The following is a 22632-nucleotide window of genomic DNA, read 5'->3' as shown; positions in this document are numbered from 1 at the left end:
TTAAGCCTGTGTTCTAGACGAGTGCTATTCAATGATCACTGGTGATCCCAGAGAGATCCCCAGTCCCTGCCTCACTGAGACCCCCTCATCAGGATTCATGGTTACAGGGGGGCATTACCCCGTCCTCCTTCTGCCTTCCTGTGGCAACTCCTGCCTTCGCTTTTGGGGCAGCCAATCTCACAATCCAGCAACCACCAGCTCCCCACTGCCATCACAGCCAAACTCCTCGGATATGGGCACCCCACAGATGCCACGTTTCAGCAGCTGCCCACAGACAGGTCCACGCACCGGAGCCAATCCCGGCTCTGCCCTGAGCCATCCCCTGCCGGCAGCAGACAGCTCGGTAATGAAGCGTAATGCTCCGACACTCCCCTGAGTGACAGTGGCCAGCACCGCCTGTGTCCCCAGGGCTCAGCACGGCCCCCTCTGCCTGCCAGGGAGGGGATGAGCATCCCCCTGCCACGAGCGGGGCTGGGGGCTGCAGAGTGGTCACCTGCTAGGGGATGCTGAGCTGGAATCCCCTGGGGGGAAAGGAAAAATAAGGATAAAATGGCGTTGAAAGAAATAGATCAAGTAAAAAAAAAAATAGAAAAGAAGGTTGAAAATAATGAATTGAGGTTTGATGCTGTGTGGTAAATTATTTCGGTATTATATATTCCCCAGCTTCAAATCCTGAAGACAAATACTGGGGCAGGTGAAGTGGGAAGCAGATTTCCAAAGGCCTTCTCCTGGCTCCAGGTTATTGACTCTGTCAATCACAGCAGGCGCCGTCCCCACCTTTGGCACCCCGCAAAATCAGTTCCTTTTGTTCCTGCTGAAAACCTGGGGAGGGGGGAAGAGGAGGGGAGAGGAATTTGGGGCAGGGAACTTCCAAAAGAGATGATTAAGGAGTTAATCTGCCTGAAATAGATAAGGAGCTTAGAGCTGCTGGTATTTGACTGTCCAAGTTTGGATTCAGCGTGTCTTAAACACTGGCTGGAATGTACTTAGATATGACCAAAGTACATGTCCCCCCGAGGAATTACCAGGTTGCCAATTAGATTTGCTTCCCAGATTCACTCAAACCTTCACAAGCTTCTTCAGAGCAGGAAAATTGCTGCCTGTCCCTGGGGAGACAGCAGAGCAGCCACTGCTGCCTGGCCCCACAGCCAGCACAGCACAGCACGGCACGGCACGACACCAGATCCCAGTGGGCAGCCCCAGGATTTGCAGGAAGGTGGCACAGCCAGGATGATGGCAAGGCCAGGGTATGGGGGCACCAGGCATGGCCTGGTGGGTGCTGCTGCAGGAATTTGGGTGGTTTTGGATGTTTGAGCAGTGGTGGTGAGTCTTGCCATGGTCATGGTGCTGGTGCACTGGTGGGGCTCTCACCAGAGCAGGCTCAGCATTCCATGGGGATGCAGAGCCATGGCTCTCCCTAGCTCCAACCAGGCCCGAAGTGCTGCCATGCAGCCAAATCCAACCCAAAACACCCCAGCTCAACCTCCAGGCAGGGGTCACAACACAGAACAGAGCCATGATGGCACATGGGGACAGCAAACAAACACAGAAACGTGAACAAACCCCAGTGGTGAACACCTGGCTCCTGGTCCCTGTAGGCACCTGGCACACCACAAACTCACCACAACCCAACACTCAGAGCATGAGAAGCCCTGTCCATGCCAGGGTGAGGAACACCACTCAGGGGCAACAACAAAATCCAGCACCTGGATGAAAAACAAACACCAGAAAAGCAAACACCAACCCCTGTGAAAACCCTTCCCTATCCATTCATTTTAACCATTTCATTCCCATCCTTGTTATTATGGTGATTCATAACATGATGGTGAAAATAATGAAGTTTGGGGGGGCTGCATGACCAACACAGAGGGAGGACCATGATGGGGAATCCCACCACTAGCTCCCACATGCAGGCACCAAGTTCCTTTCCTATCCTGGGCTGTATTTACTAAATCTGAGCTCAGTTTCTGTGCTGGCATCCCAATCCCATTGAAAAGTGTTGGGAGTGGCAGCCAGTCTCACCAGGACGATGTTGGCAGTGTGATGGAAAGTTGCTGGAACATCAGCTTTGGATGCTGAGTCCTGGTAACAGTTGCTATGTGAAACATTCAGAGGTGGAATTTACTGTCACAGTTAATAATAGATGAAGGTTTTAGAATTTTTGATGCTTTACATTTTAAGCTGTTTGATTTATAATGTTTCAGAAAAGGGTGGGGGGAGGCAGGAGCTGAACAGCAGCACGAGGTAAACAAAGCAAGTGGGGAGGTGGGCAAAAGGCTCCATCCCTCCATCCATCCATCCATCCATCCATCCATCCATCCATCCATCCATCCATCCATCCATCCATCCTTCCCCCTGCTCATTCCAGAGATGCACTGAGATCCCCCATGGCCAACAATGGGATGGGGTCTCCTCACCAACCACCAGCACCAGTGAGCATCCCAGCAGAAAACCACGGCACGGCTGGGACGGAGACCCTCAATTCCACATCACACTTCATTTTGGTTTTGGGGGTTTTTTTCCTGCATCTCTTCTCCCTGTTTTCATTCTGGCGGGTTGCTGGGTTATTTACTTGCTGGCGCTCCTCTCTGCTCTCCTCTCTTGCAGGTGTATTTCAAGTAGCTCTGTAAATAGCAGCGTGTGGCGTGCCTGCGGTGGGGTGCGCGGGTCCTGCTGATTAGGAACGCGCTGCCAAAAAACCCCCAAGGGTCTCACTTCCCTGCCAAGTTGTCACCCTGTTTCCACAAAGAGGTGCCAATGTCCTGGCATGTGGGGATGCTCCAGCTGGATCCTGAGGGGCTGGTGTGTGTTTTGTCCACTCCTTCCTGGAAAGGAGCAGTGAGCACAGGTGTTGTGTGAAGAATCTCCATGTCTCATGGTGTCCTTTGGTGTCCTCAATGTCCCATTATGGGCACCAAAGCCCTGTGATGGCTTCAGCTCTGGCACATTCTTCCTGCTTCTTCCAAATGCTAGAACATCCCAACGTTTCCAGTGTGTGTGTGGAGCATCCCAGTGCCTCAGATGTGTGGTCAGGAGGACTTAATCTCAGCTCAGTAGGGCTTCAGGTCATGACAGGAGGAGCAGGAGGGGGACTCCGCACTTCCTCCACCAGTGCTGGGCACACAGTGACATCTTGACAAAACTGAGGGGTGGGATGGAAGAGAGGGGGTTCCCCTCTACTCCCCCAAACACAGAACAGAGAGAAGACACTTTGCAATGCTGTTGGGAGGATGTGGTGACTGGAGCCTCCAATACCTGCATTCAGCCCAAACCAGGTCCATGGCTCCTGCCAAAGCCCTGAGTGCACACAGGGGCTGCCATATCCCAGGAGGTGGCCGAGGTGCATCCCACACCAGCAGCACTCTCCAGCCCCTCAGTAGCCCCTGTTTCCCCCAGGACTGAAGACTTCCAGGGGTCCTGGGCTGAGCTGCCCCATGATGTCTCAATCAGGGCTGCTCATCACCCCATTTACATACACACATCCCGGCTGGAGCCGAGTATAATTTCCTTATAAAGTGGCTTTGACACACGGGGTAGCTTGCCTTAATGAGGAGGGTTATTCCACAAAGATCCGTTACTAATGGGCTTGGGGCAGGCAGGGCCCGTGCATGCAGACTCCTGCTGCCAAACCCAGCACCACACGCACCCCGATCTCCCCATGGACACAGCATCCCCACCGGAATTACACCCACAGCTGAGACAGTGCTGGCAACCTCTGGCTTGATGGGATCTCACCCTGATCCCAGTAAGGCCCTGTGCCTCTGCCAGCTGCCTCTCTGCCTTGCATCAGAACCCCTTGGAGGTCCAAAAAGGCAACTGTGAGGCATATCTTGGCATGGAAACCACACAACCCTTCCCAAAAATCAGCTCCAGGGAGGGAAATCGAAGTCAGCACAGCACTGGAGTCCCCCAGTATACACGAGGTACCTGAAACACCAAATCATCCATGTCCCTGTCGGCACAGACACCCACTCCATGAAGGCACCGCTCCTTCCTGGCACCAGCTCTGCCAGCAAACCACCCCGTCATTACCCGAACTGCCTAATTAAAAAAACATATTAAACCCCGTCACTCCCCCAAAGAGCAAGCCCCTCCCTGCAGAGCCCCGACAAATTCAATGCACAGGTTCATCCCTGCCACCCCCGGCCTCCCCCGGGCCCCGGTGAGCGGCGGGTGCCTCGTTAGCCGGCGTTGTGCCGGCGATTGGCTGCAACTCGTCGGTAGCATCGAGCAGCTCTGCCCCAGACACCTTCTCCTGCGACCGGAGGCGCGCTACGTCCCAGGGCACTGTCACAATATATTAAGACGCGGCGCTAAAAATAAGGAACGGCAAAAATAAGCAGGAAAATCGCGGTCCCCGCCTGCCCCTGCCGGCCTCGCACCGGCGGAGCTCCCGCTGCCGCACGCGAGCTGGGGAAGCACGTCAGGAACGACAGGATTTTTGCTGGGTTTTATTAAAACGACGCGTTTTCCCCCTCCCTCCGCCCCCACCTCCAGGCTCTCCAAGGAGCGAGCCCCGCGGTGACACACAGGACTTGGTGACAAATCATCCCGGGGGTGGGCGGTTTCTCCGCATGCTGGTGGTTCCGGGCATGGCCACAGCTGGCGTGAGGCCCTGCCTGTCTTTCCGGGGCTGGAGCAGATCCTTGCCCACCCCACTCAGCCCAGGATGGGCTCTGCTCCCCCGATGGGGATACCCCAGGAGCCACGGGCGCTGCTCCGTGTGCCCAGCCATGGTGTGCCATCAAAGGGCGCATGGGTTTTGGCCGTGTTAGACACAACAGCCAGGCTGGCTATCCCTGTGGCTGTCCCCATTCTTAGAGCTCCCCAACATCTGCAAACCCCCCCCGCCATTCTCCCTGCTCGCTCCTAGCCAGGCACACGGCTGTGCCGGTGTGGCACAGCCCACGGGATGAGAGCTGGGAGAATCCTCTACCCGGGAATGCATCTTGGAGCACCTGGGGAGGGGGCAAGAGGCTCCTCCCGCTGTCTACACCCCTCGGGGGACCATCCTCCATGCCGGATTCCTCGGGGCTGTCGGAGGCACCGGCAGGGACACTGCCCCTGCTTGTCTCCGGGAGATGAAAGAGCAGCTCCGGGGCGCGGGGACGGCTCCGCGCCTCCAGCCCAAGGCGTGCGGCCGCCCCGCTGCCTCGGCTGCGGCTGGAACGAATGCGTGCACATACCTCTGCCCCGGCACGGGTGTTTGCTCTTCTCTTCCGCGGCTGTGATTGATTAAAGGATCAGGGACATCTGAGAATGGAGGCAGCAGCGGCAGCAGCAGAAGCAGCTCCCTTTGGACTTGGAGAGCTTCCTTGCCTGCTGCTTGCTGCTGCCGTTGCCTGTCAGGCAGCTTTTAATCAAGGTTTGCTTATATCTGCAAAGGCCTTTCCCAGAGGGATGAAGGGAGGAAAAGAGGGGGGGAGAGTATATTAACATGCCAGCCACCCTCCCTCTCCCTCTCCTTTGTTTATGGAGAGGGTCAGTGCTTGGAAACGGCTGGCGGGGACCGGGAAAGGCGCTTTGGGGGTGCTGGATTGTGGTGCAGCTCTTGGCATGTCCGGGTCTCATGGCATAGCCAGGGGTTAGGGAGGGCATTATACTCAGCTGGGATGTGCTCCATAACAGCACCAGTGTGTGGAGGGAGCAGCACCTGAGGGCCAGGGCTTGGTGGCTTCCTCCGGGTGGCCCTGGATGCCTGGCATGTCCCCACAGGCATGGCAGGGAGAGGACCAACCTGTATACCCTCAAACTGGGGTCTCAGCCCAGAGAGACCAACACTATCTCTGTGCTGAGACCAGCACTGTCCATACAAGAAGACTACTCAGGCAGAGGGAGCCCAGGCCCCTCCATCCCACCCCTGGCCTCATGGAAGGTCAGGGTCTCCATCCTCATCCTGCAGCTCACTGGGACTGCAGTCAGGATGGCCACATCACAACACCCCACATCTCCCTTCTGCAAGGTGGGCTCTGGCAGTGAAACCAGGGCTCAGAGGGCAAACACCAGCCCCATGCCTGCCCCAGGGCTGGGTTTGCCCCACAGCACTGGGATTTCGGCACTGCACAGGCTGGGAGCACCCACCACTCCACCATCACCCATCACAGCCACCACCAGAGCCATGCATGCCTGTATAAGCCATGTGGGAGGGCAGGTGACCCCAAGCCCTGTGCCCCCTCATCAAGCACTGTCTCTGCCTCCACTGCCATTCCCGCACATCACTTTGGCTCTCCACGTTATCTTATTGCTCAGCTAATGACCTGCTAAAAGTATTATGTGAAAAACCGTGCTCTTAGTCAGGCATTAGACTGGTTAGGACCAGCGGGTCATGCTTTATTGCTTTAATAACGGAGTTTATGAAAGGTCGTCTCATAAATGATAACATGCATAATTTTTGTAACTTAATTAATGCTGCTAATATACTGGAGTCTCCATCAGCTGCTGGTGCAACTGATGCACAGTTTGCATCCTGAGCAGGGCTGGGAAGAGTATCCCAGGCCAGGCTCTGCCTGCTGTCCTTGCCAAACAGCACCCACAGTGGGAACACAGTTCAGATCCACAACAAAACCTCACCATGCCACTTCTCCACACTGAAGCATCCCGTTCAGAAGTGCTCCAGCAGAGACAGGGAATGCTGTGAGTGGGCAGAGGGAAATGGGAACAGATCCAGTTCCCAACCCCACAAGCCTGAAGGCAAGGGATTTCTTTGCCTACACTCTGCCCAGCCCATGGAGAAGACAAGGCATTTGTGAGACCTGCAGTCAGTGAGAGTTTTACCTGTGGAAGAACCAAAAACCTCCAATGGATGGGGGGTGCTCCAGCACAATCCCATCCATCTCTGCCTGAAGTTAAAACTGAGCAAAGGAGTTTTGCCTTGATTGGGGATTTGTGGCTGTGTCCCAAGAGGGTTCCCCTGGGAACCCCCAGACAGATCCTGCTCCTCTGGCGATGCTAAGGGCAGCCAGGCTGGCATGGGGCAGGATCCTGCTGGAACTGTTACCTTTCTTCCCAGCACTGTTTTTTAAGTACAACCTCCTTGACAATGATTTTGACACTATTTTTTGAGAACTTCTTTTAAGAGCACCCTCCTGTGAGGGTGGTGAGGCCCTGACACATGTGCCCAGAGAAGCTGTGAATGCCCCATCCCTGGAAGTGTCCAAGACCAGGCTGGACAAGGCTTGGAGCAACCTGGTCTAGTGAAAGATGTCCCTGCCAATGGCAGGGGGTAGAAATGAATGGTCTTTCAGTCCTTTCCAACCCAAACGATTCTATGATTCTGTGACAAGCACACATTTTTCTCATTAAAAGGGAAAAAATACAAAATCAAACAACTTCTCCCCACTATCCAAGCGCACACCTGGGGAGGGACTGAGTGTCCACAGGGGAAGTTGGGAATCAGACGCATTTTCCAGGCAGCAAAAACAAACCCTTCCCTTGCAAAAAAGAAAAGAAAAAAAAAAAAAGAAAGAAAGAAAAAAAAGCATGTAAATAGGAGCCCAGGTGCATGCGGTGTGTGAGTCCCTGATATGCTGCCACCAGCAAATCTGGTGAGCTGTGAATCCGCGGCACCGCGCATCCAACGCTGCAAATCCGAGCTGCTCCAGTCGCCTGCTTAGTTTTGCAAATTCTTTCCTGCTGGCTGAGAAAAGCCAATATGTCTGCTGCTCCCACTCCAGCGCAATAATTGTTCAGCGCTGGTTATCATCCTGCCAGAAAGGCACGAGCTACCGCTGGGGCACTCTGCTTGCTGTAAATGCAGCGAGATGATTTCCTAGCAAATGCAAGTTTTCCAAGGAAGTGGGTGGAATCTGCTTGTCTCTGATTAGACAGCTTGGGTTTTTGTTTTCCTGGTGCTTTAGAGAGAGAGAGAGAGAGAGAGAGAGAGAAAGAGAGAGAGAGAGGAAAAAAATAAAAAAGGCATAAAATATGTGGCTTTGCATCCCCTCTGCCCTGAATCGCAGGCTCACATGCATCCAGGCGATGGTCCCCTTGGGACTCGCAGCTTTGCCCACACTCTGAGCAATGATCCCGTGGAATGAGGCTATGATCTTTCATCAATCATTGCTGAGCGCTTCTCCCTCCTGCGCCCGCTCCCCAGGCTGTGCCCGCTGTGAGTGTGCAGCCCCACAGCTCTGCTTCCCCTTCCTGCCTCCAAAAATCATGGGGAGCAGCCTTGGCCCCCCAAGTGCCTGAGGGGTCAGGACTCTGCTCGGGGACAAGGGGCACAGGGCAACCCCTCTTCCACCTTCGCAGCTCTGCACAATCAAGGGGTGCTTGGGGGGGATGCAGGATGATGGAGAGGCTTGCAGGACCAGAGGGTAAATCCCGAATTCTGGCGCAGCAACCAGAATAACCAGGATGCTGCAAGGGAGGTGGGATCAGGACAAGCCCTGAGGCTGTGGAGAGACAGGTCTGCCTCCCCGCCCTTGCCAGGGGAGGAAAAATGACTTGAAATTAAGATTTCCTGATGTTTAGGGGCTTGGAGACCTTGACACCCCCTGCGTCCATCTGGCTCTTCCCCTCTTGTGGCAGCTCACTCCTGCGTTCCTGTCTATCCGTGAATACCAATTATGGTTTAGGAGAATGTATATCTGAGATGTGCAAATACAAAAGGCAGGAAATAAAAGTCATCTCTTACTGAAGAGGAGAGGTAACCATGACTACCTGGGACCTCATTTAAAACTGTGCCGGCCGCAGGCTAAAAGGCAACGCTTCCTATTGTTACACACGTTTAGGGAAAGCTTTGAAAACCCGTTTTCACCCCCAAAACCAGCTGGGAAGTAAGAATGAAAACGAGAATTGGAGGCGGGGGGTGGGGGGTGCAGGATACAGAAGATATTTATTGGTGTTTGCGGGCTGGTTTTGCATCCCACCTGCACAAAAACAGCCAGCAAGCTGAAACTTCAAATGAGCAACTCGGAAGGAGACGGAGCGCCAGCGGCTGCGGCATCGCGGCTCCGGCGCCACGTGGCAGCACGGGCAGAGCTGCAGCTCCAGTGCTCGCAGGGGGATCCATCCCTGGAGGAAAGCGGGGTGTGAGTGAGCCTCTGAGGGCTCTCCGTGCAGTAAACCCCACCAGGATATGCTCAGGGTTTGCGGGGAGCTGGAAGGAGATGGTGGCTCTCAGTGCCGGCCCCAGCTGGCACCCAGAGATGCTTTGCCCACTGTCAGAGCCTGTGGTTGGTTGGATTTTGGGAGTGCCATGGGCTTGCTGAGATGTCTAGCTGCTCTTTGCATGCCATATCCTGCATACCTGAGATGGAGCATAACCAGGAATTGCCGGCTGCCCAGCTGAACCTTTTCACGAGTCAGATCTGCAAGGCCAGTGCAGAGCCAGGGGACACAGGCTCGTTGTCCTTACTCAGCAAAGACACCCCATTGCTCCAACATATGTGTAATCACAACCTGTCCCAGCCACATCAAAGACCAAGAAAGCTGTCTGCCAGCCACCAGCCTCGTCAGGACCTCACATCACTCTCGAGCTCACGGTTACAAGGCCAGTGACCAGGCAATGAAACTGATTTTTGGTTCAAAGGCCGTCCCACCTGGCACACTCAGACAGTAGGAACCCCCTCAAAACCAGATGCTGCTTTCTCAGGGATCTGTGCTGGGCACCAAGAGGCATCACTGTGGATGCAGACAAATCTGGTGGTCACCTTCACCCCTGTCATTCCTGGGCACCTGCCACAAACTCCCACCAGCAGAGCTCTCCTCTGCCCAGTGCCAGCACAGCCGTGGCCCTGAGGTCCCCCTGCCAGCACTCTGGACCCACACCTGGGACCACACAACGGGGCTGCAGGCAGGGGCCCGAGCCAGGAATTATGGTCTGTACAAAAGACAATGACAGTGAATCTTGTTACTGGCTTTTCAGCAAACGTAATTCCTTTTTATTAGAAAATTAAAGGGTATGAAAAGCTTTCCAAGGCTGAAGAGCTGAAATGTGCTTTCATAAAATATGCGGCGTCTGATAAAACGGATTTGCTTGTCTGCCTGCCCTAACCCCCTCCCCCTCCTGGCTATTATTCCTACTGGCAAGGTGATGCCTTTTGCCAAAACACCAATCTCAGTGTGGCCAGTGGAGATTCTTGGGGACCACTGCTGCTCCTCAGCATCCCGGTCATCCCATCATGAGGCATCCCACAGCCAGCACATGCTTGAGCTTGGGTTTGGGTTGGGGTTTTTTTTTAGCTAAATAAAACCCTGAGGGGCAGTTTTTCCCCTCCAGGGTTGCAGGTAAAGGCTGACAACAACCCAAACCATCACCCCAAATGCAGCTGTTACGACTCACCAGAAGGTGAAGCCAGGCAATGGCAGACAGAAAGCAGTGCATTCCCCCAGACATCACACCAATAGCAACTATTAAGATCTTCCTGGGAAGTTCCCTCCTGAGGAGAGTCATGTGCCCTCCTGTGCCCCAGCACTGAGCTGCACGTAAGAGGTGCTGGTATCAGGCAGCGAGCAGCTAAGGTAACATGAGGAATCTCTATTTCTTCCTTTTAATCATTCCCTCTCTCTGTCTCTTTCATCTTTCTGATGGTCCGAGTCAACCTTCCGTGTTTGTGAGGTTAAAGATTCTTGCTATCTCCCTCTTGGGGCTGCGGGGCCAGCGCTGGCCAGGGACCACGGCACCACGGAGTGATGCTGGCAGATGGTGCTGCCTCTTCCATCTTCTGTGGGCAGAATGCCCCTTGCCAGCCCTCCACAAAGACCACAACCTTGGGGCTCACCTCAACCCTCCAAGTTTTTTATTTCCATTCCATTACCAGGTCAGCTTTGCCTCTGCAAGTCCCTGGGGATGAATGGCAATGGCATGCATCCATCTCCACACAGAGATCCCCACAGGGATGGTACAAAGGGACATCGCTGTGGCCACTGTGTGCCCAGGGCTGGCACCCTCTGATGGCAGAAACAGGGGAAATGAACATCCATGACTGCCATCAGGGATCTGACACCTCAGCTCGGAGAGGACCTGGCAGCCCTGGCCACTGTCCCCAAATGACTCCAGCTCCGTGATGTGACACAGGGGCAGGAGGCAAGGAGACACCTTGCTAGCATGCACCCACTGCAGTGTGCAGGACAAACCACTGGACATGGAGTCATTGGGATGGTGGGGACAAGGACAGGCAGATCCAACTTTCTGCCACCATGCTGCCATGGGCAGACACAACTCCAGCAGCCAGCAGCCACACCGTGTCCCCATGTGCCCCCTCAGTTCTCTTGCAAGCAAATGTGCCATGACCCAGCTACAGCATCTCCTTCCCACCCCATCCACTCCAGGAGCCAAGAGTTCCCTGTGCCACTGTGGGCTCCCGGTGCCACTGGCAGTGCTGTGTGAGTGCTGCCCGGCTGGCTATTACCACAGGAAAAGCTGTAACACTACAGCAAACCTCCCTGCTCAGCCCTGCTACAAATCAGGGTCAGGCGGCAGCGCTGTTAGACAGAGCCTGCCGGTACGTGCTCCTGCTCCTAATGTCCTCCTGCCACACACTTAATAGGGACACACAGGAGAGCAACACGACGAGGCAGAGGCTCGGCCCTGCTGCCCATCTGGGGGCTCCTGCCCTCAGAGCCAGCCCCCTGCCACCGGCAGAGCTGAGGGTTAGCACCAGGGAGGCACGGCCAGGGTTGTTTTCTTCCCCGGGGCTGCTCTGGCTTTACCTTTAACATCTGCAAATGTGGTTAAAAGTTTGCTGAGCCTATTTTTAGAGCCTCTCACCACATGCGATTTCTCCATCGTGAGACAGGAAACGCTGATGAGGTTGTTCGCCACGGAGCTGCTTTCTCCTCCCTGGATGGCCTCTGAGCTCCTCTGGCCTGTGTGGTGCTGCCACAGCCACTGGTGGCCCTGGTCCCCACCTCCCAGGGTGTCCCACAGTGGCAGCTGTGGCAAACCCAGAGCTGAGGGTGACAAACTGCTGGAGGGTGCTGGCACTGCAGTACTCACACCAAGGTGCCCATCCACAGTCCCTAGACAGTGGGGGGACAAATGTGTCCCAACACCACTCAGGGACTTGAAGGCAAAACTGCCCCTAGCAATGGAAATACAAAACCTCGAGGCTGATACCAGTCCTCAGCATTATGGACCTTGCCCACCATCTTGCCCCGTGCCTCAGTTTCCCCAAAGGAACAGCATTTTGCTTGGCTGCCACGCTGGAGCAGCGCTAAGGACCTTGACCAGGGGACACATCAGCACTGGGCATGGGGACTGCCAGCAAACAGACCCTGGCAGGGGTGCCCACTACTCTCCCTCACACCCACTGCCCCCAGCATGGGCAGCTCAGCGCATCCTCACGCCTAACACAAAATGCTCTGGAGCCAAAGCTGGCCCTTCCCCGTGCCTGCACCGGTGGGCTCGGCAGCACGCAAGCGCGGCTGCGGCCGGGCGGCGCGGGTACCTGCTGTTTGAATGTCAACACCTCATTTATACATCTTGATTGGCTCTCATCAGCCATGCTGCGCTACACCTGATTGCTCCGAGCCGACGCGGGGTGCCAGGCTGCAGCGCCTAATTCCAGTTAATTGGCCCTTCATCCGAAGCAAAACAGAAATACGGGGATAAAGAAACAATAAAGCATCCTCCCCCGCTAAAAAAGAAAAAAAAAATTAAAATCTTGGGAGTTCCGGGGGTTGGTTTTATTTCACAATCATGAGCAGGCCATGCTGTGGGCTATGGGAATTCCTTCCCTGGAGTGCTGGACTCTGCGTGAGCTGGGAGATGCTTTGCCACCCCACAGGCTCAGCTCACTCGTGCTCTCCCTCATCCCACAACGAGCCCTGCGTTCGTGTCACGCTCGCCTGTGCTCCTGCTCCTGCCCGCTCCCGCGAACCACTGAGGCTGAAATTTCAATTAAGAACGAGAAATAATTACCCGCCGCTCCACATTTCCTCTAAAATGGTAGCCAATGCCGGCAAGCCGAGTCACCGCCTCCTGCCACGTCCTGGCGCTCACCGGCGGGCTGGCATTCGGATGACATTTCCAGGATAATGCCGGCCCAGCTGCCGCACGCTGGTGGCTGCTCCCACAGCCATGCCAGGAGGCTGATGCTGGTGGATGCTTGGAAGAGATGCTCTCTTCCTCAGTGGGAGTGGGGCTGCTGTGAGTCCCTGCTGCCCTGGCTCAGCCTTTGAACCCTCTGCCCGCTCCCAGCCGGGCCCTGGGCCGGGATGATGGTTCCCTGCGCTCCACCTGGCAGAAGTGATCCGTGATAATGGCTTGGCTCGTCTCCTTCCAAGCCACACGTCATGGGGAACTACCATGCTGCTGTCCCCAGCAGCCACCGTGCACAGGGATGGGGCACATGGGGATGCTCCCCTCACGCCAGGGAAGATGCTGAAGTGCTGGAGTGTACCCAGAAAAAGGCAAGGGAGTTGGAGAAGGATCTGGAGCACAAGGAGCAGCTGAAGGAGCTGTGGGGTGGGGGGCTCAGCCTGGAGAAAAGGAGGCTCAGGGCAAAACTTCTCACTCTCCACAACTCCCTGAGAGAAAGGTGCAGACAGGTGGGATTTAGGCTATGCTCCAGGTAACAAGCAATAGGACAAGGGGAAATGGCCTCAAGTTGAGCCAGGGGCAGTTGAAGTTGGGTATTAGCAAAAATGTCTGCACCAAAGGGGTGGTCAGGCATCAGAATAGGTTTCCTTGGGTATTAGTGTTCATCCATCCTGGAAATGTTAAAAAAATGTGTGGATGTGGCACCTGAGGACACAGTTTAGTGGTGGGCTTGGTGGTGCTGGGTTAATGGTTGGACTTGATGGTCTTAGAGGGGTTTCCCAACCTTAATGATTCTGTGATTCGATGATTCTGTCCAGGAGGGCAGGAACAAGAGGATGGGCAGCACTGGGGCAGGCAGCAGCCTTGGCTGCACCTCTAGCTGTGGAACAACCTTGGGAAAGAGCAGATGGACCCTGAGGATGTGTCCCCAGCCTGGGGGCACCAGCAGTGTGGCTGTGTCAGCCTCCCCCATGGCACTACTCCAGGCAGATGCCCCAGCCCAGCGCCCACCAGGGCACCTCAGACCTGCCCACAGCTCCAGAAATCACACTTCTTGCACTGTTTTATTTTAGCACAGCCAGAAATAAGAGGAACAAGCTCCACTGGGGTTGGAAAGGGCACAAACCACGGTCAGAGGATGATCTGGCACCCCACAAGTGCTCCTGCAGCTTTCCCTGTTGAGACAGCCTGTCCTCAATCCAGCTCATGCCCTGTTGGGGTGACACAACCTTGTCACAGTGACACAGCCCCACTGTAGATCCCCACAGTCCTGCCCCAGAGAGCTGTGGGAGATGCAAACCCTGGGAGAAGGTAGAGATGGGACACTGTCCTAGGCACAAAAGGCTCTTTCATCATGAGGATGGATGAGAATGAGGGGAAAATTAACAAGGATGCACTGTTCTGTCACAGCAGAACAAGCTGGTGTGGAAGATGTGCCATGCCACCCAAAACCAGACCCTCTGCCATCAATGTGGATGGTGTCTTATTTTCCCTGGATGTCCTCCCATTCCTCTTCCCATAATCCAGAGCTGGGGGGGCCACTGAAAAGTCCCGTGACTCCAGTGGCAGGAGATGCAGGAGCCCTGGGCAGCGATCACAAGGACGGGGAAAGCAGCAACCTCAGGTTGCAGATTAGCTTCATTTTACAGCCAGGGAGGCAGAAACCTCCCGTGGTTCGACATCTTGCTGGAGACCACACAGGGAGCCTGGGGAAAGCCAGGGAGAGGTCGCAGGTCTCTGTGGGGTGAAAGCATCCTCTCTCCGGGGAGGGAGAGAGCTCAGAGCCAGCGGGACCCCACAGTGACCCCAAACCATCACCGCACCCCAAACCCCACCCAGGGCCACACGGGCACCCCTTCCCCCTCTGACCCACATGGTGGGGGCTGCAGAAACCAGTTTGGCAAAGAGAGAGAGGCTCTTTACCCAAGTTTAAATGCACTTCCCTTGACTCGGTTCCCAGTTCAGCGTAGAGGAGACCCAGCTTGGCCGGCAGCCACGGCGCTCAGCTCTGCACGTCCCCGCCGAGAGACACATTCCTCAGCACTGCAGCTAAGTGCAGCACAGCCTTTGAGGCCTTCACCCCTCCTTCAATGATAATTTATGCCCTCTGACCCAACTCCCCCTTTTAAATCAGGCTGATCAATAGAGAAATCAGACAATCCTTTTAAGAAACTATCTCATCTGATCCTGCCAGCTAATGATCTCTGCTCTCCTTACAGCTGTTTGGAGATCTGTAGCCTGGGCTGCTGGAGGAAGCAGGAGGAAAAAAAAGCCACTGGGCCAAATTCCTCCTTCCTCAGTCAAAGCAGGAGCAACAACAATGCTGACAATTTGTATGGAAGCAAAACAGGAGATGCCAACTCCTGCTTTTTGGAAAACAAGCCAAGCATCGTGCTGCAGGGAAACACTACATCCCAAAATTTGCTCCCTCATCCATCTCACCATCAAACATGCTCTTCTCCCATTCTGGGAGCCTTGACAAGACATCCTCACCCTTCTTCCAGGCTTTCCAATGCCTCCGCTCCAAAGAAAACCCAGCAACACAAAGCAACAACCCCAAATCTGTTTCCTGGCTGAGCCATGGTCACCCACACACTGTTCAGTGCACAGCGTGGGTCCAAGGGGATGCTGTGAGCAATGGGCTCTCACTTGACCGGAAAACCCTCACCCCTCACAAGGATTTGCCTCCTGCCTATGGAGCAGCTAAACCAGATCAATGGAAGAAGGAGCAGTGTCCAGCACAGCACTGGGAGCGGTGTGGCAACATCCATGGAACAGCCTCCAGAAGGGCTTTATTGATGGCAGCTGCATTTCTATTTAACTGGCAAAGGAACAGGGTTAACCAGCAAAGAGGGAGGCATCAGAGAGCCCTTTAAGTCTTCAAAGGAAATCAGCTCCTGGAAAAAATGCACTCGGTAGCCAAATGCCCCCTCCTCCTTTGTGTGCGCAGAGATATTGATATTTATTATGGTGCCCAAAGCACCCAGAGGAAGGATGCTTTCCCTGCATCCAAGGCCCATTTCTCACCCTGGCACAATCACAGGGATTTCTCCCCTGCCAAAGCAGGGCTTGGCCCCCAGCACTCCCTCCTTCAAACCACCCAGGAGGCAGGATGGGACCGTGTCCCCGGGATACTCAGCACCTTCCCAGGCCCAGCAGGAGCCAGGGACCAGGCTCCAAGCCTGGGACACCTCCAAGATCCCCCTGCCATATGTCCCCTCCCACCCAGCCCTTGCTCTGAAGCCCAGGAGCAGATGCAAAAGCCAAGGGGTCTGAAGGGCTGCGGCAGCACAGCACGGTGCAGGTCCTGCCACAGCAGTCACAGTGAATTACAAGGTATTAGAGCCCCGTGCTGCCGTGTCTCTGTGCAGCAGCAGTCACGGTGAAGGACATGCTATGATAGGACTAGAGTCTCCTCTGGAGAATCCAGTCACCGGCCTGGTGGAAGGCAGTGGTATGAGAGGCCAGCCCTGTTCTATAGATCATGTAGCGACAGGCATGTGAAGGACACGCTATTACAGGACAAGGGAGGCTGAGAGCCGTGGGGTTTGGGGAGGGCGGACGGCTGTGCCTCGCTGGATCACCGAGTGCCCACGCTTCGCGAGCCAGCAGCCGTGAACGTTTTTAATTATGCTTTCCTACTTTATCGAGCATCTCATTTTCATTTACACGCCAGCCATCTCCACCTGAGAACGTGGCTGCTGCTGCTGCTCCTTTCCAGCACTGCTCCCATATTCCCTCACGCATGGAGGACCCAGCAGAGCTGGAGGTCCATCCTCAGCACAGGGGACCCATTTGGTGACTGACCTGCCCTGCGGCTCCCCTACGCTCCCCACATGACAACAAGGACCATGAGGGAGCTGGGCAGAGCCTCCCTGATGCTCGGTGTCCCTCCCTGTCGGAGCAGCCAATTTTAGTGGCTGCCATAAATGCAGCAGGAGCAGTGTCCTCTGGTGAGGCATCGAGCGGTGACTAAGAGCGGAGATGACAATAAAGCAGAGGAAGCAAGGTCTGACTGCAAAGCAGCAAACCACCCCCCCTGAATCCTGCTGAGAGGCACTGTGTGATGATGCCCCCCCAAACCAGAGCCTGAACGCAGTGAAGGAGGGCTGGGCTCTCTGGGGTTCAGGCTGAGCCCTGGCACAGGCTTGGTTTGGGTGGAAATCTCATAAACAGGAGGGGAGAAAGGCTTCCCCCATCAGGACACCGGGATGGAGTTCAAGCCTCTTAGCAAAGCACACAGGGAGACTTGTGTACAGCCCCTACAGATAAATCTACCCTCTTAAAGCGTTATCAGTGGTAAATGCAGTAGAAACTGTGCAGGACTTGACAGCTCGAGGTGTATTTATGGTGCTTTGGCACCGGGGATAGAACCAGTTGGGATTTTTGCTCAGCTCTACCACTTGGGCATAGCACAGCCACAACAAACCCATTTGAATACCTCTTGTTTGAACCAAGGCAGAGATCCAGCCTATTCCCTGCGGAGCAAGCACCAGACCTGGGGCCAAATTAATCTCCGATGGATCTCCATCAACTTCATGGAGTTACAACTACAATTTGGCCCATGCCTGACACGTAAATCTGCTCATTTTTCTTCCAAATCATCCAAATACCGCAGCATTTGTTAGCGCAGGAGAGGGGACGGATCCTCCGGGAGAGATCTCTTTGGATACCGCGCCAGCCCTTTCTTTTTTTTTTTTATTTCCTTTGCTGCCTGGGATAAAAGGCAAGCAAGACAGACCGTGGTACGTGTCTGAGCTGTTTGGGAAAGAAATAGGAATTTCCTCCTGCCATTCCCAGTCTTTTGATAGGCAGGTGGGATGCGAGCAGGAATAACTCAATCAAGACAGAGCAATTTTTAATTAATTTGTGGATCCCTTCACCGGCTGATTGCCTTGGAGACAAAAGGGAAGCCTCTCCTTTAACACTTGTGTGTGCCTGGTACTCTGAGCCTCCCCTTTTCACCGGCACATCTTTGGTCTTGAAAGCTGCACAAAAGGAAGAATTCCTTGATCTTTTGCCTCGGCTTTTGCTAAGACGGAGACACACATGAGGGGGAGCTGGGTTGGGGGGTTTTTTTGGGTTTCTTTTATATTTTGGGGGGATTATTAAAGCCCAAAATGCACATAGAGAGAGGTGGGGAAGGGAAAAAAAAAGAAGGAAAGGAGGAAAGGGGAATAAAAACCCTCAAAGCAAAGAAAGGAGAGCGTTTTCCGTCAACACCTTCTGCCCAGCCCGCTCCATCCCCAAGGGGAGGGAGTTGAAAGGTTCAAGCTACATCAAGTGGTGAGTAATGCAGCGGGAGGCTCCTGCTCGGGGCTGGGCTCTCGCCCTCCGCCATCCTCCCTGCCCTGTGCCCGGTGCTGGCAGGGCAGAGCCCAGCTCTCACCCTCTCCTTCTCCCCCCACCAGCGACCGTGGGGATGCGGGAACTTCCAAGGCAGTGAGTGACACCACAATTATCGATTGCCGGCTGCAAAGGCTTGCTCTCGCCTCCCCCCCTCTTCTCACTTGTTTTCTTCTGTGCAGCAGTGCCAGCCTTCAGAGACTGCTGCTGTAAAAGGCTCGGATTGACGGGGTGTCAAGATATCCGCTGCCCCTGGCTTTTAACGTTCCCTTGCAGGGGGGGAGCGGGAAGAGCCCCTGCACCGGTGAGGGGAGCTTGGATAGCTCCAAAAGAAAAGGAGGAATGAAAAGCCTCCCTCTCTCCGCCGTCGAGGAGATGCTCTTGAACCACAAGCAGCTTTTTCAGCCTCGGCTTGGCTGCGTGCGTCTCGGAAATCTCAAGATGCTGGGAAGGAGGAGAGGCGATGTGCCAGCCGGCCCCCGCCACTGCCGGCGTCCTGCCCAAAATCAAGGCACCCGAGAAACCCACCACGCCACCCAGCAGGTCTCTGTGAGGTGACACACACACCTGAGCACCCAGCAGGTTTGGCAGTGGCCATTTTAGAGGTGAGGAAGGCAAGACACATCCAGGCCAGATGAGGTCACCCAGAAGAGGCTGCAAAAGGACAGGGACACCTCAGCTTGGTCCTCTGCTGTTCAACACTGATGGCACAAGGGAACCAGATCAGAGGGTTTTCCTAGCAAAAACCGGCAAAGCAGGAGCTCCAGGTGATCCCTGAATGCCCCACCAAAGGCTGCCATGTCACCCTGCCCAATGGCCCTAGGACGGTCCCCTGCCAGCCCTGTCCCCAGCTCAGCCGGCCACTCACAGCAAGCGCCATCTCTGCCACAAAATGGGGACAGTCACCTGCCTGTGGAGGTGTTTGTTTGTGAAGCCTGGTGGCACCTTGGGACCGTGGCTAAGTGTTACGTGCTGGAGCCACAGGCCTGAAATTAAAGCCGGCTCCACGACTGTCGGTGTCGACACCTGGTGATGGGAGGAGAGGGATCGATGATGGAGAGTCTGTCGCTCCTGATGCATCGCTGTCAGGGTCAATACACAATTCCCGGGGAGATCAGATGTCCAGGTTAACTGCTTTGCCTCCGTGCTAAGCCGATGGGCTGGCACAGCCTCATCCTGCTCACACATCCTCCTCCCCAGCCACACTCACCCCACAGCCACCAAATGCCACTGACAGCAGCCCTGGGGCTTGTGGCTCTTGTTTTCATCCATGCAGAGCTCAAGTGTCGTTCAAATGGGTGTCCAAGGCTGGGAAAGGGACACAGGGACAACAAGGACCTGCCCCCCAGGAGCTTTTGGCTGCATCAAACCAGCCCATTACCATGGGACCTCGTGGGGACACAGGGCTTGGGGACAGCCACCACCTCCTCTGGCCACCCAAGGGGGCTGGGAGGGGAAGTGGGGGTGATGAGACCTCTGAAGGGGAGAGCTGCATCTGCCAGTCGCCCTGTGCACCCCTGTCCTGAATTCCTGAGCAACAGAAAAGGCAGGAGAGGAGGAAAACTTGCCCAGCACAGGTCCTGCAGGTTCATTGGCTGTGTCCTGCTCCTCACCCCTGATGGGCAGAGCATCCACGTGGCTTTGGCACAAAACCTGTCCCCTCTAGGTGACACTGCAGACCCCCGTGGGACACGAGAGCTGTGACAGCAGGGCACCACTGTGCCCTCTGCACCAAGCAGGATTGTGGCACTCCATGGCACCCTAAAATCCTTGCAGAGAGCACAGGGAGGAGGCAGAAGCCCAGCTTTGCTCCCATTCCCATGTGCCACGCTGGGCAGGATCCGTCCCTCGTCCCAGGGGGTCCTGTGAGGACGAGAGCCACCCGCAGCCAGGCTGCAGCATCTCACCCCGACAGCTCCCGGGGGGTTTCAGCTGCTCATCTCCTCCTCCAGCACGGCACAATCTACCCGGGGACCCCCCGAGGAGGGGACCAGCGGGTCCTACCTGCCCTCAGCCCACGGAGCCACCCTGGGGGGGACACAGCATCACACCCGGCACAGCCACACTCGCACCAGCCCCCTTCCCCAAAAAAAGAAAAAAAAAAAAAATCCCAAGAAAACAGAGCGCGGCATGAATAACAAAAGCAGCGATCAGTAAAGACTCTCCCAAGAGGCTGCAAGTTCTTCAATTAGAGCTCGCATTATAGGAATGAGAAACTCCACGCCGTCTTCCGTACGGATAACACTTTTTTTCCCCCTCTCTTTTAAAGAATAAAGGGAGGGAGGGAGAGGAAGGGCTGCATCTCTAATGCAACAGACAGGTCTGCTGAGATTCACTTTGGCTCTTATTTTGACTTTCATCTAAAAGAGCTGCCCTGGGAATCCATTAAGTCCAATTTAAATCGGCTCTCCGCCCTCACGGCTTCTCCCCGCCTTCGCAGCACCCCCCAGCTCCCTTCTCCCCCCTCTCGGAAGCAAACAAACACAAAAGCAAGGCCAGGCAGGGCAGGCGGAGAAGGGCAGGCGGAGAAGGGCAGCACCGGCGCGGTTTCGGAGCCGTTCCCTGGGGGATTACAGCCTTCCCCAGGGCAGTTGCTCCATCTTTATTTCCGCCCAAATAAACACAATCCGGCCACGTTTGGATACCGCCTCGGTATCCCCCACCTCGGCTGCGCTTTTGGGGGAGCCGGTGGGGTTCCGAGACCTGCTTCTGCTCCCCACACATCTCCCCCCCATCCACACACAGGCATATTTCCCCCCGGTTTTATTATTTTTTTTTTTTTTGAGGATAATTAGCTCCATTAACGCCGCAACCGGCAAAGTTGGACGGGATATAATCACATACTTCAGGTTTGTTGGGGGTTTTTTTTAGGGTTTATTTTTTTGCCCCAGTCAGCTTCCCCACCCCGAGATCATTCCTTTGCCTTTGGGAATCGCCCCCCCTCGCAACCCCGCAGCCGGGCGAGGGACAGACCCCTCGCCTTTCATCTCACCACACTCATTCAAGCTCTGCTTCTGTCGTATAAGCAGTTTTCCAGCTCTTCACCCCCCCGCCCCACGCCCCGTAACACACCCGCTCTGCATTGCATCCTATTCATATGTTTTCAATCATCGCCGTTTCGTTATTTAAAACAAAAGCACACGGTTCCCCAGCCCCGGGCAGCACTCCGAGCCCCCTCACCGGGCTCCACGGCTATTCCCCTGGTGTGTTTGTTTATTAATGTCAACGGAGGATTTGGAGCAAAATTTGCCGTGGGAGAAAAGGGAGCGGGAGGTGAAAGTCCCACCGAGGGGCTTTCCAAAGGCGCAGCCAGATGTGCAAACCCCACGATTCCTTGGGTTATCTGCTAGATCCATTTTTTTTTTTTTTTCCCCTGCCCCGCCAGCCACCGAATAAAAGAAAGAAAACCCATCAAGTCAGCGTTCTCACGTGCAGACAACGGCAAGGAGAGCCAGGCGCCCGCCCGCGGCACCGCCGCAACTTTTGGAAGTATAAAACCATGCACATCCATAACTCCTCAATTAAATAAGCCTCCCCGGGAAGACTTCCCTCTGCAGAGGCTTTCGCAGCCCCGTGCCCATTATTATTTCAACTTTGCAAAAGTAGGGAGTCAGGACAAGCAAAACGAAATCCTCCCCTTCCACACACACACACACACACACACACACAAACATTTCCAAGTCTCAGCTGTATCTTTGTTCAGACACCCATCAATCGGCAAGTCAGGAGGGGTTTTGGACCGGTTGCAAATTTCTTTATTACTTCCAGAAAAGCAAAACAACCCCCCCCCACACCCGCCCCCCGGCTCCTCCGTTGCTGCTGCAAATAGGACACACAACACACACACACACACACACGGCACGTATAATTCCCCCCTCCCTCCCCAAACTCCGCGATGCCGGCGCCGTGCATCCATTCAATCGCAGCAGCACACGAGTTGCACAAGAGAAAAATAAATCCGGAAAAAGCTCTGTCCGCACACCCTCGCCCGCCGCACCCCCTCCACGCCCCCCCTTCCAATTCTGCTGCGGCTCCAGGAAAAAAAAAAAAAAAAAAAGAAAAAAAAAATAGGAAAAAAAAAAGGCACAAAGATGTAGCTTGCAACAATACCTGCGATGGTCCTCGCTCTCTCCTCTCTCTCCTGCTGGCTCGCTCTCCTCCTCTTCCAGAGCACAGTAGCCAGATTAGATCCTTAGAAAAAAAAATGTGAGAAATAGCACAATTCTCCCTTTTTTTTTTTTTTTTTTTTTTTTTTGCTTCCCTTCTCAGCAGCCCTTCTGAGCTCCTTCACTAACCATTAT

General features: G+C 54.9%; 1 protein-coding gene across 1 annotated transcript in view; it reads right to left on the bottom strand.

The window, feature by feature from the left end:
- Positions 1 to 22632, bottom strand: part of RAI1 (retinoic acid induced 1) — a 74608-nt gene that overhangs the window by 16373 nt on the left and 35603 nt on the right. Inside the window, exon 2 of the mRNA XM_066329830.1 lies at positions 22442 to 22522. The gene's annotated coding sequence lies outside the window, so the exon portion shown is untranslated. The remainder of the gene's footprint in view (positions 1 to 22441; positions 22523 to 22632) is intronic.

The sequence above is a fragment of the Sylvia atricapilla genome, chromosome 15 (genome assembly GCF_009819655.1).
Source record: "Sylvia atricapilla isolate bSylAtr1 chromosome 15, bSylAtr1.pri, whole genome shotgun sequence".
Taxonomy (NCBI): domain Eukaryota; kingdom Metazoa; phylum Chordata; class Aves; order Passeriformes; family Sylviidae; genus Sylvia; species Sylvia atricapilla.
This window is presented reverse-complemented; position numbering and strand designations above follow the sequence as displayed.